The 18,805-nt window shown below is 36.4% G+C and overlaps 1 protein-coding gene and 1 pseudogene across 4 annotated transcripts in view; both read left to right on the plus strand.

The window, feature by feature from the left end:
* Positions 1-18,805, plus strand: part of EXOC6 (exocyst complex component 6) — a 169,808-nt gene that overhangs the window by 13,398 nt on the left and 137,605 nt on the right. The gene's annotated exons all lie outside the window — the stretch shown is intronic.
* Positions 5,503-6,119, plus strand: LOC138376390 (nuclear transcription factor Y subunit beta pseudogene; annotated as a pseudogene).

An 18,805-nucleotide genomic window follows, 5' to 3' on the forward strand; every position in this document is an offset into this window, starting at 1 on the left:
CTGGGGCGCGGCCCCGCGTTCGCCGCCCAGCATCTGTCCGGGGGCCCGAGGACATGCCTCAGGCCTGTCCTGGTTGCGCTTGTGGCGAGGCTGTGGGCTGCTTGGCCGGCGTGCCAGGGGCGAAGGTTAACTGCCGACACGCGGCGTGACTGACGCGCTGGGTCGCGTGCGAGTGGGAACCCTGGCGCGCGGGGCTGCCGTGGGCGTGGGAGAATTGAAATTGAGCGGGAGACGCCGGCACCGAGCACCCGCGCGCGCCCGGAGTGGGCGAGAAGGGAGCGTAGGCTGGAGGGGAGGAGCCGCTGCTCGGGAACACGCTGATGTGACCGTGCGCTCACCGGGTTAAGCCTCTCTGGAGATAGGAAAGCTTTCACTTATTTACGAACATGCCATTAATTTTGCATTAATTTTTCCACTTATTTTAAAACAGATCCCTACCCCATTCCCTTTAAGAATGGTACTAGGTGATAAATATTCTGTGCTAGACCGAATACCTGCTGAATAGGATATTAGCCAGGCCCTGTTCTGAGCCATTAGATGAGGTTAGGCACTCTGTTCAAGAATAAGCTCCTTTTAAATTTAAGGTTTCATCTTTTGCAGTGATGATAATGATAAATGAAATTATGATTCACCTGGGGAACTTGAGACTGATTGTGCTTTATCATTAATAGTTCTTCAGGATACACTCACTAGAAATGGAGCGCTGCATGGTTTGTGGACCTGTGGATGCAGTGTAAAGTGAAGCCAGTTGAAGTTATGTAAATCCACCTTGCTGTGAGAGTCAGGAGGTCTGGATTCTTGTTTTGCCTCAGTCCTGCCACTGTTGAAGTATGCAGTCAGGGGCAAAAATCATTTAACCTTTCTGGATCTCGGTTTCCTTATTTGTAGAATGGGGAGGCGGTGTTTAGATGCCCAGAAAGCTCAGAACAATTACGGACCTTGCCTATTTGTTCACTTCTATATCCCTAACACGAAGCATATGGTAGGTATGTTATGAATTTTTGTCACATAAAGCTCCTGCTATACTATGGTAATGGATAATTAGTGTATTTCCTTCATTTTACAACATAATTCTTTTACTAAAACTGCATACGTTTGGTAATGAAAGTAGAAACCAGATTGAAAGGAAGCTTTGTTTTACTAACTGCATCTTGAAACTGAAAGAATATAGTATGTGGTATGTTAATAGAGTACTCCATTTTTGAAAATAGTATTTATGAAGGCGATGCTTCCTCTTGGGAAAATGTGCTAGGCAGTATCCTTAAAAAAAGATGAAATTAAAGAAAAATTTGAAATATATTGAGAGACTTGGGACACTCACAGAGTATGTGTATTCATGGTGTTATTCTGTGCTCTTTTGCTGGGCAGTTGTGTCAACTGCTCACTTTGTTGGAACCCACTCTTTAGCAAACTCTAGTGACTCATACTTATCCTAAATATACACTTGTCATGTCTCATTTACAAGCAGACTCTTTTTATACACACATAGAAGGCACTGGTAGCAGTCTTTTCTCTTGAACAGTTTTTAAGCTACTACTATTTTTTCCATAAATTTTTTAGGTTTCACTGAGTGAAGTGTTAATATTACATTTTTAAACACCTTTTATTATGGAAAAATTTAAATATTTATAAAAGTAAAATAGTGTAATGAACAACCATGAACCGTTATCTAGCTTCAGTTCAATCCCTGGCCAGTCTTGTTTGATCTTTTCCCATATCTACTCTCCCTCACCCTGGAATATTTTGAAGCAAATCCAAGACATCAATTCATTCGTACATATTTCAGTATTAACATTAATTTTTGTTATTTCCTAATTATCTTTTAGGCCTCTAAACTGAAATTATTATTTTATTTATATTATTTTTCTCAGTGGCAGAATTTTTCAGCCTGACCATTTCCTGGGAAGCATGTAATATACTTTCCACAAGACCTGGCATATAGTTCTTTGATTACACTGGGATTAAATTAGAACTCAATAATAAAAAACTATCTGGAGGATTCCCAAATATTTGGCATTGAATAACACACTTCTAAATAACTTATAGGTCAAGGAAGCAATCAAAAGAGGAAGTTATAAAGTATTTTGAACTGAATAAAATGAAAACACAACATACCATTTGTGGGATGCAGCTAAAGAAATACTTAGAAATTTATAGCACTAAACACCTCTACTAAAAAGAACGGCTTCAGCTTCTAACTTAAACTAGGAAAGGGAGAGTAAATGAAACTCAGAAGAGTGGAATAAAGGAGATATATAAAGGCCAGAGTGGCATTCTATGAAATAGAAAATAGAAAAACAGAAAAATCAATGAAACCAAAAACTGGTTCTTTGAGGAGATCAGTAAAATTGATAAACCTCTAGGGATAAAGATGGAGAAGAAACAAATTACTAATAACAGGAATGAGAGAGGTAACATGACTACAAATTCTACAGATATTAAAAAAGATAAATACTATGAACAACTTCATGCCAGTACATTTGGCAAATTAGCAGAATGGAGGAATTTGTTGAAAAATACAAACTATCAAAGCTCATTTAAGAAGAAATAGTTAACTGAATAGTTCCTTATCGATTAAAGAAATGGAATTTGCTGTTAAAAGTTTCCTCCAAAAGGAAACTCTAGGTCCAGATGGCTTTACCGGGAATTTTACAACATTTAAGGAAGAATTAATGCCAATTCTACGAAAACTCTTCTGGAAAATTGAAGAGGAGGGAATATTTCCCAACTCATTTGAAGTCAACATAAATCTGATACCAAAATTAAACAAAGACAATACTAGAAAAGGAAACTGTAGACTAATGTTCCTCATAAACTAGATTTAAACACTTCAAGCAAATTTTAGGAAATTAAATCCATATATATATGGATGTGGTATATAAAAGTATATATATTCTAATATATATGTATATATATTCTAATATATATTCTAATATATATGTGTAAAGAATGATACATCACCAAGTAGGATTTATTTCAAGAAAGCATGATGGCATAACATTTGAAAAATCAATGTCACATTGTTCACCATATTAAAAAAGAAAAACAGTATGAGCATCTCAATAGATGCAGAGAAAACATGGACAAAATCTAACATTCATTCCTGATTTTAAAGCCCTCAAAAACTACGAATGGAAATTCCTCAGCTTGAAAAAGAGTGTTTATGAAAAATCTATAGCTAACATTTTAACTTCACTTACAACAGTCTTTTCTTGGGAGCTGGGGGAGAGAGAGAGCTGGGGGTGGGAGGTGGACATAACCCCAGGCAATACTGTTTGGAGTGCCTCTCACCTGTAGGTCTGTAGACAAGGTGCAGCTGTGAGTCCTTAGAAGCTGGGAGATGAGTGTGCCACCAGGTGCAGAGTTCTCGGTACCCCAGCAGCTAGAACACATCCAACCACACTGTGCTTAATAAATGTCAAAGGAATAAGTGACGTAACTTTTTCATTTATCTATTTTGCATTTATTCTTGGCTTAATGATTTTTCCAGGGGATTAAATTCCCCAATCTTCCCAATCTTGGTTTTTTGTTAACAAAACAAACAAAAAAAAAATTAACAAGGTTTCTAGTTTGGAAAAAAAGAGTTTTATTTATCATAAAGGGTGGCAACCTGCTGGGTGGCCATTCCAACAGGTTGGGAAGCAGAGCCCTAGTCAGAAGCCAGGCACACATGCTTCAAAGAAGAGACAAAAGGGAATAGGATTTTATACTGAGCGGAGTGGTCAAATATACATATTCAACAAGCTATAGGAGATTGAATATTTATGAAGGGAAATAATATGCATGTAATTGTGCTTTATCTCTCCCATCCTGTCATGGCTGGGAACTCAGTTTTAAGGTGTTTCTGGGGTTCCCTTGGTTGAGAGGGGTCTATTCAGTTAGCAGAGGGCTTAGGATTTTATTTTTAGTTCACATATTTTATTTCTAAAATTGTAAAATATACATAATATTTACTATGTTAGTAATTTCTAAGTGTAAAGTTCTGTGGCATTAAGTACATTTAGTTTGTTCTGCAACCATCACCAATATCTACCCCCAGAACATTTTTGTCTTCCCAAACTGAAAATCTTTACCCACTAAACACTAACTCTCCATTCCTGCCTTCTCACCAGCCCTTGGCAACCACCAAGGTTTCTGTCTCTACTTTCTGTCTGTATTAATATGAGTACTTTAGATACTTCATAAAAGTGGAATCATGTATTTGTCTTTCCGTGACTGACTTATTTCACTTAGCATGATTTCCTCAATGTTTATCCACATTGTAGCATGGGTCATGCTTTTCTTCCTTTTTAGGGATGAATGATAGTCTATCATATGTATATACTACATTTTGTTTATATGTCATTCATCAAAGGACATTTCTGTTGTTTCTACCTTTTGGCTATTGTGAATAATGCTGCTATGAACATGGGTGTACAAGTATCTGTTCAAGTGGAGTACTGGTTTTTGATGCTGGTCTCTGAGGTTTTTTTCTGACCACAGGAGGGCTCTTATTCACTTTTTCTTTCCCTGGTTTTCTTGGGTAAACTTGCTGACTTATGGTCAGCATCTTGTTGCTTTCAATGGAGCTACCAGTCTCCTCTCAGTTGCTTACTACCAAAATCTTCATTGTTTTCCAGAGCACCCTTATGTTTGAACTTCCCCACACTCTGTTCTAAATAAAATCAGTTTCTTTGGGGAGAGCTTTGGAGCTCTTTGTACTTATTTTGTGCCTCTCTCTGCGGTATCATCTTTGAGTCACTGCTCGAGATCTGGGGGCCGAGACAGTGGCTCCCTTCTCTTGGAGTGATGCCTTGCTTTAAGAGCATGGTTCTGGGTGGGATGGTAATCTGTGGTTTTGGCTTGCCTTTCACAGTAGAACCTCTGTCCTATGAGTGAGCCAAAGTAAGGGGAATTGGGTCCCCAGTATTCATGGTGGTTGTGTCTGTGGTAGAGCCTCTGTTCTATGACATCCTTGTGGGACTTGGTGGATGAAGGGGGCTGGTTGGAAGAAAGGAGCCCTCATCCTCTCAGCCATACTCACCTTGATTTTAGCCTCTGCAACACAAAGCTGGGGTAGGGGTAAGAAGTGCTGAATTCTTGTCCTTTGTTTGGCCCTTGACTCAAACCTAGGGGGAGGGAGAGAGGAAGGCTTACCTTCTTAGCTACACCCAACCATGATGGAGCTTCTATCATGCTGAGTTGGGAGTTGGGGAAAGGAAGGCGTGGGTCATGGCTCAGGGGCTTCAAACTCTTACTGTTCTTACCAAGTATTTAGCAGATTTTCTTGAATATATGTTTCTTGGTCACCCAGAGGGAAGTGGCTCACAGAGGAGAGTGGGGAGGCCAGTCCTGGAAGTGGAGCTCCACCCTGGGACTGGTTCCTTTGCAGCCATTTTCTGTCCATCCAAACAGCTGATTGGAGATGGGAGCCAACCAGGGCTGCATTGGAGGTTGAAATTGGATGCCTTTTTAGACAGGTGTTCTTGAGCACCACTCACATCACAGTTCTGACAGTATTTCATGACATTGGATGGTGACAATTCTACAACAGATGCTTCTCAGCTAGGAATCTCTGCAGACTATATTGGAGGAAGTCATTATGTTATACAGCCTCATGATGATACTGAGGACAGCATGAATGATCATGAAGACACAAATGGTTCAAAAGAAAGTTTCAGAGAACAAGATATATATCTTCCAATTGCAAATGTGACTAGGGCAATGAAAAATGTCATATCTCAAATGGGAAAGATTGCAAAAGATGCCAAAGAATGTGTTCAAGAATGTGTGAGTTCATCAGCTTTATACCATCTGAAGCAAGTGAAAGATTCCATCAAGAGAAATGGAAAACAATCAATGGACACGATAGTCTCTGCCATGCCTACCTTAGGCTTCGACAGTTATGTGGAACCCCTAAAATTATGCTTCAGAAATTCAGAGAGGCTATGAAAGGAGAGAAGGGAATTGGTGGTGCAGTCACAGCTACAGATGGACTAAGTGAAGAGCTCACAGAGGAGGCATTTACTAACCAGTTACCAGCTGGCTTAATAAGCACAGATGGTCAACAACAAAATGTTATGGTTTATACAACATCATATCAACAGATTTCTGGTGTTCAACAAATTCACTTTTCATGATCTAAAGAAATGATGGAATGGAAAGTGTAGAGAAGTCAGAGTCTGATTCTGGAACAGAGGCATCAGAAGGTGAAAAGATGTCCCTTTGTACATTAATAGATGTCATGTTGCTTCCTGATGCTTGACTAACTAAGGTGTTAATTCTGACTTGAGAATCTTTTTCATGAATGATTTTAAAGAAAAATTTGAATGTTAAAGGTATTAAAATATTTTTGTTTTGTATGAGAGTTTGTTGCTCTGTATGACTCCTGTATGCATTGTATATTGGAATTTATTACTGTCAGAGATTTGTAGACAGTTTCTTATTTTCATAGTGAATCATGTTACTTTTGTAATTCAAGTAAGCAGCTGGGTTAATTCATGATGTTTGCCCTTTTAATATAAGGGTAGAGTTCATTTTGAATACAGGTTGCCTTTATTATAAATTTGAGTTTGTTTTTGTTATATATCTTGTATGATAACCCAACTAGATTTTTATTAATAGTATTTTCTTTATTTATTAAATTTTTTTTTGATAAAACATTCATAGCTTAAGCAGCACCATTTTTAAAAAAATGTAATGGAATAAGTGTGAATGCAGAAGCAAATATTGTCTACCCCATTAAACTTGGTGTCCATTAACAGTGTTTAAGCTGTCCATTGTGTCTGTTAATGTAGTTTTAGTTATTGGAGCGTTTGTTAAGACTAGATTTGTTCTTGAATTACATTATTATATGTGTTGGAATTCATTTAAGTTTAACATAGTCCCAGTGCTCTTGGGACTGGTGCCAAATGAATGGTGCCACTTTCATTTGGTATATGATTTTTTTCAAAGCCTATCTTCAAGTACTATAATATCCTTTTTCAGAAGAGTAATTTTATAGTCTGATGGTAAATATCCTAATTTTACTTTTTTAGTTGAAAAGTCAAGTTTTCTATCATACGATAGGAATCAAGAAACCATCAGACATTATTTTGTGTCAGACCTTTGGCATGGATGAGTGAATGAGATGCAGGACAGAGTGAGCACTTTGAACAGGGTGAAATAGAAGCCTCTGACTCCTAGTGTGCTGCCTTGATCTTCTAAATAAACTAAACTTAGATAAAGTACTTTGTATAATTTAGTAGTATGGACTTGAGTTGTTTCTTTTCTAAAGTGAAAATTTGTATTTTCTTGTCTATGCTTTTTGGTTAATTGAGGATTTTTTTAAGCTTTAAATATAAAAAATTGCTATTGTATAGTTTGCTTAAAAGGAAGTTTGAATGAATGTCATCTTTGAAGGACACTCAGATTTGTAAGGTAGAAGCAATTTCCCAGATACAGGCTGAAAAGAAACATTTACTTTGCTAGAAGGAGCCTTTGGGAGCGTATTTGGGCTAATGTGAGGTTAGTAACTCCCTCTCTCCTATTCCTCATTTAAAAAACAATCTTCATTATATAAAATTCAAATAGGAAAAAGAGGGGGGAATAGTTAAGCAAAATCAACAATCATCCTACTAAGTTGAAATAACTAATGTTAATATTTTGATATATATCATTTGTCCTTTTACTTGGCTAAATATGTATATTTTTATAAAAATGGGCTCATATTGTACATACCATTTTTTAAACTGCTTTTTGACTTAACAGTATATTGTGAACATCTTTTCCAGGTCAAAAAAATAAAGAAATATTTCTTCATTTGCTGTATGCTCTTAGGATAATTTTCAGAGACGTCAAATGGTGTTTTTAAAAATAATTTTTGTTAGTTATGGTTGTTTCATTAGGGAGCAGGTTTATGAATTTCCTTACACTGCTGTTCCAGAAGTGGATCTTCCTCAAAGCTTATTCTTGTTTTATTTTTTTTAACAGACATAAAATTAGCCATATAAAAAAATAAGCCATTTTAAAGCATGTAGTTCAGTGATATTTAGTACATTCACAGTGTTGTACAGCCATCACCTTTATCTAGTTTTAAAACATTTTCAATATTACAAAAAGAAACCCTATACATGCTAAGCTGTCACTGTCCATTCACCCTCTTCTCCTAGCCCCTGGCAACCAGTAATCTACTTTCTGTATCTATGATTTTACCTATTTTGGATATTTCATATAAATGGAAGAATATAATATGTGACTTTTAGTATCTGGCTTCTTTCATTTTAGCATGATGTTTCTAGGGATTCATCTGTATTGCAGCGTGTATCAGTACTTGCTATGGTCTGAAGGTTTGTGTCCTCCCACTCCCCACAATTATCATATATTGAAACCTAAATCACCAATGTGTTACTATTAGGAGGTGGGGTCTTTGGGTGGTGATTAGTTCATGAGGGCAGAGCCCTTGTGAATGGGGCTAATGGTTTTATAAAAAAGACCCCAGAGAACTAGCTTACCCCTTTCACTATGTGAGGACACAGCTAGAAAGCACTGTTTATGAACCAGAAAGCAGCCCTCACTGAATCTGCCTTGATCTTGCACTGTCCAGCTTCCAGAAATGTGAGAGATAAATTTCTGTCGTTTATAAGGTGCCCAGTCTATGGTATTTTCTTATAGCAGCCTGAATGGATTAAGATAGTACTTCTTTCCTTTTTATGGCTGAATATAATTATATGGATATTTCACATTTTGTTTCTCCATTCATTAGCTGATGAATATTTGAATTGTTTCTATCTTTTGGCTGTTGAGAATATGCTACTATGAACATTCATGTATAAGTTTTTGTTGGACTACCTGTTTTCAATTTTGGGGGGATATACCTAAGAGTGGAATTGTTGGGTCATATAGTAATTCTGTGTTTAAGAGTCTATTTTGTGAAGTGTCAATAGTTTGAAGTGCACAAGGCTCTGAAACTGTCACAAGATACAAACTCAACTGAGCTTATGGCAGAGATTTCAGGCAAGCATCACAGTAAAACAAAACTATCTGTAGATGACAGACTTGATAGCTATGGTTAATTTATTGCTGTAACCAGTAATATCAGAATAGAAGAGAGTAAAATTTCCTGTCAGGCTCAGTACATAACTACTTCTTGAAAGTTTTGATCAGTGAAAACACAATTATGGCTAGCAAGGGCATTGACAAATCTCCAGGGACTTCCATAAAGAGTACAATTTTAGAAATGTTTGTGTCAGTAACATTTTTAACCTATACAAATTTAACATAGGAAGGCTGATCATCTCTTAATTTGACACCTCTTCCCATGTAACTTTTATTATAGTAACACATCAAACAAACCTAATTATTTCTAGTATTTCTCTTTTCATAAGCAGGAAAAATAAGTAACTATGCTTTTCCAGGGTTCCTATGGGACATCTTAAAGACAATTTTAGGTGTAAAAGATAACATGAAAGTTTTATTTTTTTCTATATTTAGGATCCAAATTTTGGAAGAAAAAAATCAAAAGAGTTGTCAGATGTTGCCTGAGAAGCAATACTTGATTACCTATTTAGTTAAAGTGAAACTGAGCATTTAAAAAATAAACATTCAGATTACTGTGTTCCTTCTCCACTCCCATTGCTTCACTTGACCAGTACCACCAAGAAAAAAAAAAAAAAAACCCATAGATAACTGGATTGTAACAAACCACAGCTCTTTCATAAGTGAGAGGAAACCTTTTTTTGTTTGTTTAAATAATCAAAAATATAATAAAGTCAACATGAAACACAGAAAATTAATCTGGCAAAATAGACTCACTGTTAGATAGGCAGATTACACAGAAAGTAAAGAAAAACCTTCCATATTGTTGGCATAGGCATTAACCAGTAAACCCAGGAAGCAAGCACGACAAGATTAAGCAAATGCTGCTAAATTTTGAACGTTTTTTATAACTTGTTTTCAGACTCAGGTATTATAAACCAAGGCTAACATAGCTTATTTTCTAAGTTTTGTCCTTCATTGTGCTCTTTCAATATTCTGAAATAAACACTTTACTGTAGAGCACTGGCTTTTTCTTGGGGGCATGTGAGGTCAAAACTATTTTACAAGTAATACTAAGAGGTTGTGATGGTGAAATTTTATTTTAAATTTGCCTGGGCTAAGGGCTGCCTGGGTAGCCAGTAAAACATTTCTGAGTATTCCTGTGAAGGTGTTTCTGGAAGAGATTAGCATTTTAATCAGTAGACTGAGTAAAGAAGATCTTCCATCACCAAGGTAGGTGGGCATCCAATCCATTGAGGGCCCAAATAGAACAAAAAGGCAAGGGAAGGGTGAATTCTTTCTCTCCTGAGCTCGGACATCAATTTGCTCCTACCCTTGGATATCAGGGCTCCTGGTTCTTGGGCCCTTAGACTCTGGCCCTCTGGGTCTCAGGCCTTTTGACACCGTGAGTGGACTGAATTACACCACTGGCTTTCCTGGTTCTCTGGCTTGCAAATAGCATATCATGGGACTTCTTGGCTTTTATAATGGTGTGAGCCAATTCCTATAATAAATCTTTTATATATCTATATGTAATATATATCCTATTGGTTCTGTTTTTCTAGAGAACCCTAACTAATACAGAAGTTATTTATGTTAACAAGCAGTGCATTCATTATTGCTATTTTTAAATGAATCAATAAATATTTAAAAAAGTTAGTTTTAAAATATGAAAATATCATAAACAAAAGCTTTTTGGAGTTCTCAGTGTTTTGTTTTGTTTTTTTTTGAAAGACAGGGTCTCGCTTTGTCACCCCGGCTGGAATGCAGTGGCCCAATTATAGCTTACTGTAACCTGGAATTCCTGGGCTCAAAGGATCCTCCCGCCTTAGCCACCTGAGTAGCTGGGACCTCAAGCGCGTGCCACTGCACCTGGCTAATCTTTAAATTTTTGTAGTGACAGGATCCCACTGTGTTGCCAAGGCTAGTCTCAAATTCCTGGCCTTAAGCAATCCTCCTACCTCAGCCTCCCAAAATGCTAGGATTACAGGAATGAACCACTACACCTAGCTGAGCTCTCAATGAGTTTTAAGAGTGTTAACAGAGAACAAAAACTTTGAGAACTAATGCTTTATGATAAAACTACAGTTGACCCTTGAACAATGGGGGGATGGGTAAGAGTACTAACTCCTCACACAGTTGAAAATCCAAGTATAACTTTTGATTCCCCCCAAACTTAACTTCTAATAGCCTACTTTTGACCAAAAGCCTTACTGATAACATAAACAGTCAGCCTTACTGATAATATAAAGAGTCGATTAAAATATATTTTGTATGTTATGTGTATTATATACTATATTGTTACAATAAACTAGAGAAAAGAAAATGTTATTAAGAAAATCATAAAGAAGGGAAAATATATTTACTATACATTAAATGGAAGTGAATCATCATAAAGGTCTTCATCTTTGTCGTCCGGGAGTTGAGTAGGCTGAGAAAGGAGAGGGGTTGGTCTTGCAGTTTCAGGGGTGGCAGCAGCGGAAGAAAATTGCATATAAAGGGACTTGCATAATTCAAACCCGTATTGTACTCATTTTCCTTGAAAAGCAAAAGCATATACACAGTTGTATTTTTTTGTCACTATTTTTCCTAGTATAATTTTTTTTTTTTTTTTTTTTTTGAGACAGAATCTCGCTCTGTTGCCCGGCCTAGAGTGCTGTGGTGTCAGCCTAGCTCACATCAACCTCAAACTCCTGGGCTCAAGCAATCCTCCTGCCTCAGCCTCCTGAGTAGCTGGGACTACAGGCATGCGCCACCATGCCCGGCTAATTTTTTCTATGTATATTTTTAGTTGTCCATATAATTTCTTTCTATTTTTAGTAGAGATGGGGTCTCGCTCTTGCTCAGGCTGATCTCAAGCTCCTGAGCTCAAATGATCCACCCGCCTTGGCTTCCCTGAGTGCTAGGATTATAGGCGTGAGCCACCGTGGCTAGTGTGTTTTTAAAGATTTTTTGCATTGGTATCACATTGAGATTGTTCTGTAGTTTTCTTCTTTGGTGCAATCTTTTTTAGATCTTTGAGTCAGTGTTACACTCAATTAAACAAAATTAGAAGTTTTCCTTTTTCTGTGCTTTGGCATAGTATAATTAGCTTTAATAGTATCTGATCTTTAAAGGTTTCTCAGAGTTAGCCCTGTGAAAATCAGCTGGGTCTGGTGCTTTTTGTGGAGGAGTCTTTTAACTCTTCTGTTTCTTCTGTGTTAATTGGTTTGTTTTAGACTTTCTGTCTCTAGAGGGTCAATAAGTTGTATTTCTTTTGAAAAATTATCATTTCTTCAAATTTATTTGAGTAGAGTTGTATAATCTTATTAAAAATAAGATTCTATAATTTCTTTTATTTTGTTGATTATGTCCCACTTGTTGGTTTTAATTTTGGGTATTTGTAATTTCACCCAGTTTTTCCCCTCTGGCTTAGGGTAACTAGTGGGTTTTTTTTTTAATTTTTTTTTTTTTTGTGAGACAGGGTTTCTCTCTGTTTCCTGGGCTAGAATGCAGTAGTGTCATCATAGCTCACTGCAACCTCAAACTCCTGGGCTCAAATGATCCCCCTGCCTCAGCCTCCTGAGTATCTGGGACTCCAGGTGTGTGTCACCACACCTGGGTAGTTTTTTTTTTTTTGGTCTTATTTTTGTGGAGACAGGATCCTGCTGTGTTGCTCAGGCTGGTCTAGAACTCCTGGGCTCAAGCAATCTTCCTAGCCTTGGCCTCCCAAATGCTGGAATTATAGGTGTGAGCCACTGTGCCAGGCAGGTTTGTCTGTGTTGTTGAATTTTTTTTAAAATCTATTTTTGGATTTATTTGTTTGGATAATTTTCTGTTTTCTGACTTATTCCTTTCTGCTTTTATCTTTAATGATTCCTTCCATTTCTTTCATTCTTTCCCTAGCTTTTGTATTTAATTCATTTATTTTACTGATGTAAGTATTTAATGCTATAAGATTTTCTTGATGATTGCTCTAGCTGTATTCCATGTAGTCTAATATGTTTTCCTTATTGCTATTTTAAAGAAATTCTGCTGTTTTGCTTTTGTATTTTCCCTTTGAGCCAATGGTTTTTTATAGTGTGTGTTTTAAAAAAATTTTCAGGTATGGAAAGTCTTTTATTTGTTAATTTTGCTATTAATTTCTAATTTTATTATATTACAGTTAGATCAATCTGTATTATTTCTATCCTTGCAAATTCATAAGATTTTATTTGTGACTTTATATATGGTTGGTTTTCATGAGTGTTCTATGTGCTCTTGAAAAGAAAGTATATTCTTTTATTAAGGTTCACAGTTTTATACACACAGACACACATACCTTATTAATTAATCTGTTATATCTTCTAAAGCCTCGTGTTATCTTTCAACTGATCTTTCTTGGATTGAGAGAGGTGTGTTAAAGTCCCCTTTTATTAATTTGTTTGAGTTTCTTCTTAACATCTCCTGTAGTTACTGTTTTATGAAAGTTTGTTCCTGAATTTTTGGGTGTGTAAATATTAATGTGACATCTTTATTTTGAAAACTAAAGATATTTGTGGACTACTTTATTTGTAATCTTTTGCATTATAGAATGCACAAATCATAAGTATAAAGCCCAGTTAATTTTCTGTTTTGTTTTATGTGGTGATAGTGTTCTATTTGTTGTTTTGCTGAGAATTTGGTCCTTCAGTGAATGCCTCCTTAATTGTAGATTAATATTTCTATAAAGGACTTTTGTTGGGCATATAGTTCATCTCTTAAGCCATTGGGCAAAATGTACATCAGATCTGCTCTACACAGTCTGATATTTTTGTTTAATTTTCTAAAGTCTTCTAAGGAAGCAGTCTACATCTACATTCATTAATATACTTAATTATTTAGCTTTTTGAATTAAAATTTATCTTAGCAATTCAATTTATCCTAGAGAACAAATAAAATTAAATGTAGTGGGTGTTTCCATTTTTCATCTTTTGCATTTTACCAAGTGGCCCAGAAGTCAACAGGAAGAGACATTTCTTTGGTCAGGAATGTAAAAACAGGAAGGAGGAAGTCTATTGCAAATCTATGTTGGCTGATTATCAATTCAGGCTTTATTATAGAGGATGTTCATTAATGATCATAAGTGTACTATGTTGTTATCCAGAATTACAGTGAATATTAATGTAATACAGAATACAGAATGTCAACCCTAGTTGTAGGAAGTAATGTTGACTAACACACTGCACTAGGCTCTTTTCTATTCAGGGAAACAGGATACTATTCGTGAGAACAAGTCACAGAAATTGCACATAGAGGAAAAGAAGGCAAGTAAAATTCAACATCAGAAATATAGGAAAACTGGCTGGATGTGGTGGCTCGTGCCTGTAATCCTAGCACTCTGGGAGACTGAAGCAGGAAGGTAACTTGAGCTCAGGAGTTCGAGACCAGCCTGAGCCCTGAGCAAGAGTGAGACTTTGTCTCTACGAAAAATAGGAAAAATTAGCCAAGCGTGCTGGCATAGTCCCAACTACTCTAGGAGCTGAGGCAGGAGGATTGCTTGAGCCAGGAGGATTGCTTGAGCCAGGAGTTTGAGGTTGCTGTGAGCTAGGCTGACACCACAGCACTCTGTAGCCCAGGGGACACAGCGAAACTCTGTTTCAAAAAAAAAGAAAGAAATACAGGGAAAATCATCCTTTATTTTTGCCTTTCTTACTCTTGATGCTTTGACAGATCATATGATCCTTTAATATATGATTGTAACTTTTTTTTAAAAAAAATTAGGGTATGTCAACTCTGTCATTTAAAAATTGTTTGACAGATCTTCACCTAAAAGGAAGCATCTGGGCGTTATTTTATAAAGCATTTTAAGAGCACATGTAGCAAACTAGATGAAATATTTCATGGGAACATACACAGAAGGTGAATATTTTGTAAACAAGAAATCTTTTCAGTATTCTGTGATGAAAGAAATTAGATTCTGTATTTATGCATTTTTTTTCCTCCTGGAATTGCTAGAAATTCCCAGTTATTCTGCAACTACAGGATACCTACTTGGTTTGAATACCAAACAGCAGTATTTTAGTCTACTTACCTTATCCTGAATTCTTTACTTAGCAGTACAATCCTGTGGATGTTTTGAAAAAATTCAAAGTGTATAAAAGCTAGATGGCATATAATCATTATCATCGTCATCCAGGAGACCTGTTCAACGTGCTGTTTTTCTCAGGAATCCATGAACTGAAATCATGCCTTGACCTTTATTTCTGGAGTATTATGTTTTGGCGCTTCCCAGCATTTTTTATGTCATTACACAAACAGAAGATTAGATTGAGGGCTGAGATGATCATTATTGTGGTATTCCTGTAACCTGTACATTGGAGATGTGCTGTAACGTATTGCTCAGATGAGGGAGTGTGTATACCTCTTTTAATTGTAAGAAATGTATGTGTGTGTACGTATGTGCCCGTGTGAGTCTTAGTCAAGGGTTTTCTTTGTTTGTTTTTCTGGTTTTAGTTGTAGGTAACCAACTTGAGTTAGCTCACGTAAAAATGAAAAAACAAATAGTGGAAAATTACTGGGGATCTCACAGAAATCTTAGGGGAGCCAAACTTTTCAAAAGACTGTAACAAAGAAGTAGAAAACCATGTTTCTTTTCTATTTCTCCTTGATGCCTTTCTCTGTCTTCTTCATTCTTCTCTGAAGTCTGGCTTTCTCTGCTTCTCTCCGTGCTTGGTAGAGGATGACCACCTACAGCTTTCATGTATTAGTCAGGTACACGTATAGCTGATTATCTCTGAATTCTAATTCAAAATTCCAATTTAAAATTCCTAAGTGTATCAGATTGAAGCAGCCTGGATCAGTTGTATACCCCTGGTGCAGTGTACTGTGATGATAGAGACTATGAGGATCATTCAAGCTTCTGGATGGGTAGCAGTTCTCACAGAAAAGGTATATATTGCAATTGTGTTCGTGCACTTTTTTGGGGGAGGAGAACCATACTTTTATCATAATCATAGAGAAGGGTTGTGCCACCCTCAGGCCATAGCCCAAATAAAGATTAAGAATCACTGTTTTAAGAGTTATAATAGAATTCCTACTAACAACATTATTCTCCTTATCAGTTTTTTTTTTTTTTTTTTTGAGACAGAGTCTCACCCTGTTGCCCAGGCTAGAGTGAGTGCCGTGGCGTCAGCCTAGCTCACAGCAACCTCAAACTCCTGAGCTCAAGCGATCCTCCTGTCTCAGCCTCCCGAGTAGCTGGGACTACAGGCATGCGCCACCATGCCCGGCTAATTTTTTCTATATATATTTTTAGCTGTCCATATAATTTCTTTCTATTTTTAGTAGAGGTGGGGTCTCGCTCTTGCTCAGGCTGGTCTCGAACTCCTGAGCACAAACGATCCGCCCACCTCGGCCTCCCAGAGTGCTAGGATTACAGGCGTGAGCCACCGCGCCCGGCCTCTCCTTATCAGTTTGATTGACTTTTACACAATGCCATGTTCTTTCCTGTCTGTCTTTACCCATAATTGAATACCTTCCTCATTATTTCTCCACCTGTTCAAATATTACCTACTGTTGAATTCTCATCATAGGTCCTGTTTCCTCCATGAAATATTTGCATTTTAGAATATTGCATTCTATATGGATACATAGACACATATATTTTTTCTATGTCTGAATTCTTATAGCACAGACTTTTAAAATGCCACACAATGCCATTTAGTTGTATGTAAATGTATGTCTTAGTTTGTGTGTAAGTATGTCTTAAATATGCCTGATAAAATTGTTCCTGAGGCCTATGATTGTCATACATATCTGATGAGTTCCTACTGTGTCACATAGCAGAATGCCATGGTACAGCAGACTCTCAGTACATCCTTTTTGGACTGAATTAATGAGAAACTAAAACCTTCATTATAGAAAACTTTGAAAACTATAGAAGAATACAGAGGAGAAAAAAATCACTTTTATTCTTACTAAAGGATAATCACTGTTGACATTAATTCTAGTTGTTTTCTATGTATAGCAGGCAGGCAGTAAATATTTGTTAAATATTTATTGAATGAAGTTATGATCTACAACATATTAAATGTTGACTGCTGTTAAATATTTGTTGAATGAACTTTTAATTGCACTGTATATAATTTTCACCTTGTTTTCTCCACCAAAATAAAAATACCCTTTTTTCTGATTATAAAAATAATAAATGTTCAGTTTAAAAAAACTTTAGAACAAATATTTATGTAAAAAAATCACTTAAAACCTTATATCCAAGTTAAGTAGGAGGTCAGAGGAGGCTCAGATCTTGAAATTAATCACAATGAATTAATGTAGGTTCTCTATTCTTCTGCAGTTCCCAGACATGCTCTGGTGGCTTTAGTGAGACTAGGCTCCAGTTCATTTTCTTTAGGAGATGGGAGCTGCTTGGTGTAAGAAAAATCACTGACATTTTTACCTGTCCATGCCCTTTTTCATTTCTAAATGATGGAAAACACACAACAATTCGATCATTCTCTACTTTCTCCTTTCATTCCTATCCTCATTCATTCATACCTATGGTAAAAAAAACAAAAACAAACGAAAAACTTAAACCAAGTTTGCTTTTAGGGTTCTCTTACTAACTAGAAGGACTGGTTCTTTTTGGTTTGGTAGAGCAGGCCTAATGAAATGTGCATAATGTGCTTTTTTGGTCATGCCTGAATGTGAAGGCATGTAACTACCCTTTGCAGTTTGTGAGAGAGTGTATGTATTGTTGATGTTTTGGTATTGCCCACTTCATTATACAGGAGCTTAATTTTGAAAGAATTCCTTAATGGAGGAGTTGCCATAGTAATAAAAAAGATACTGTAGAAATGAGCAATGAGCATATTACAGACATATTTAAGGTAAGTAATTTTGGCAACTGAATGATGATTTTTACAGTGAGCTCCTTTTACCTTTTTCTCTGTAATATCCTCCAATAATCCTTATGAGTCCAAAACTTGGATTGTATACCTGACTCTGGCCTTTTAGTAGCCACATAGTGTTGAGCAAATCCTTTAACTTCTCTGAGACACATTTTCTTCATCTGTGGGGTAGATATAAAACCAATTGCTGTTTATACTTCTCCAGAGTTCTTAATATCAAATGCAATGATATATGCAAAATTGCTTTGAGAATTGCAAAGCACTAGTACAGATGGAAAAAGGGTGTTTTTATTTTTTGTTTTGTTATTTATATTCTGCTTTTGAGTGGGCACAGACTTGCTGCTCTCATCTTCTTCTTTTCTCTCTGATTCTTCTGCAAAGGTGTGAAATGACCAACAGAACTGGACTATGTGGTCAGGATCAATAGTGGGAGTTGGGATCAGTCTTTTTATCAGTAACCATGTTTCTGTTTTCCTCCATTCTCCTTCTGAATATACTTATATGGTAAAATTCTTTGTCTTTTGAAAAGCACATTATAAAAATTAAATATATATGTTATATATTTATTTTGAAAATATATATTTTTGTCATTACCAAAAGGAGATGTCTTTAGATAAAAATAAAAACCCTATGCTGCATAGATAATGCAAATAGTTCTAGTTATCTAATCAATGGACAAAAGGCAAACATTTAAGATCTTCAGCTCCAATCTTTTGTTCATTTCTTATTGCTGGAATTTCATATTTATTTATTTCTTGTTTGATGATTAAACTGGATGATGTTAGAGGCAGTAAGCTGGCATTTACTCAGCGCTGTCCTGCTCAGCCTTGGGAATTCTTAGCTGGTAGATTGATTGCTTTTGTCTCTTTGCCATTTTATGGTTTAGGGTTTTTCTGAGCACCTATTAATACATCAGTAATTGAAGTTGCCACAATATCGATGTTGAAGTGACTGCTGACCTTGGG

Source organism: Eulemur rufifrons, chromosome 28, assembly GCF_041146395.1.
Source record: "Eulemur rufifrons isolate Redbay chromosome 28, OSU_ERuf_1, whole genome shotgun sequence".
Taxonomy (NCBI): domain Eukaryota; kingdom Metazoa; phylum Chordata; class Mammalia; order Primates; family Lemuridae; genus Eulemur; species Eulemur rufifrons.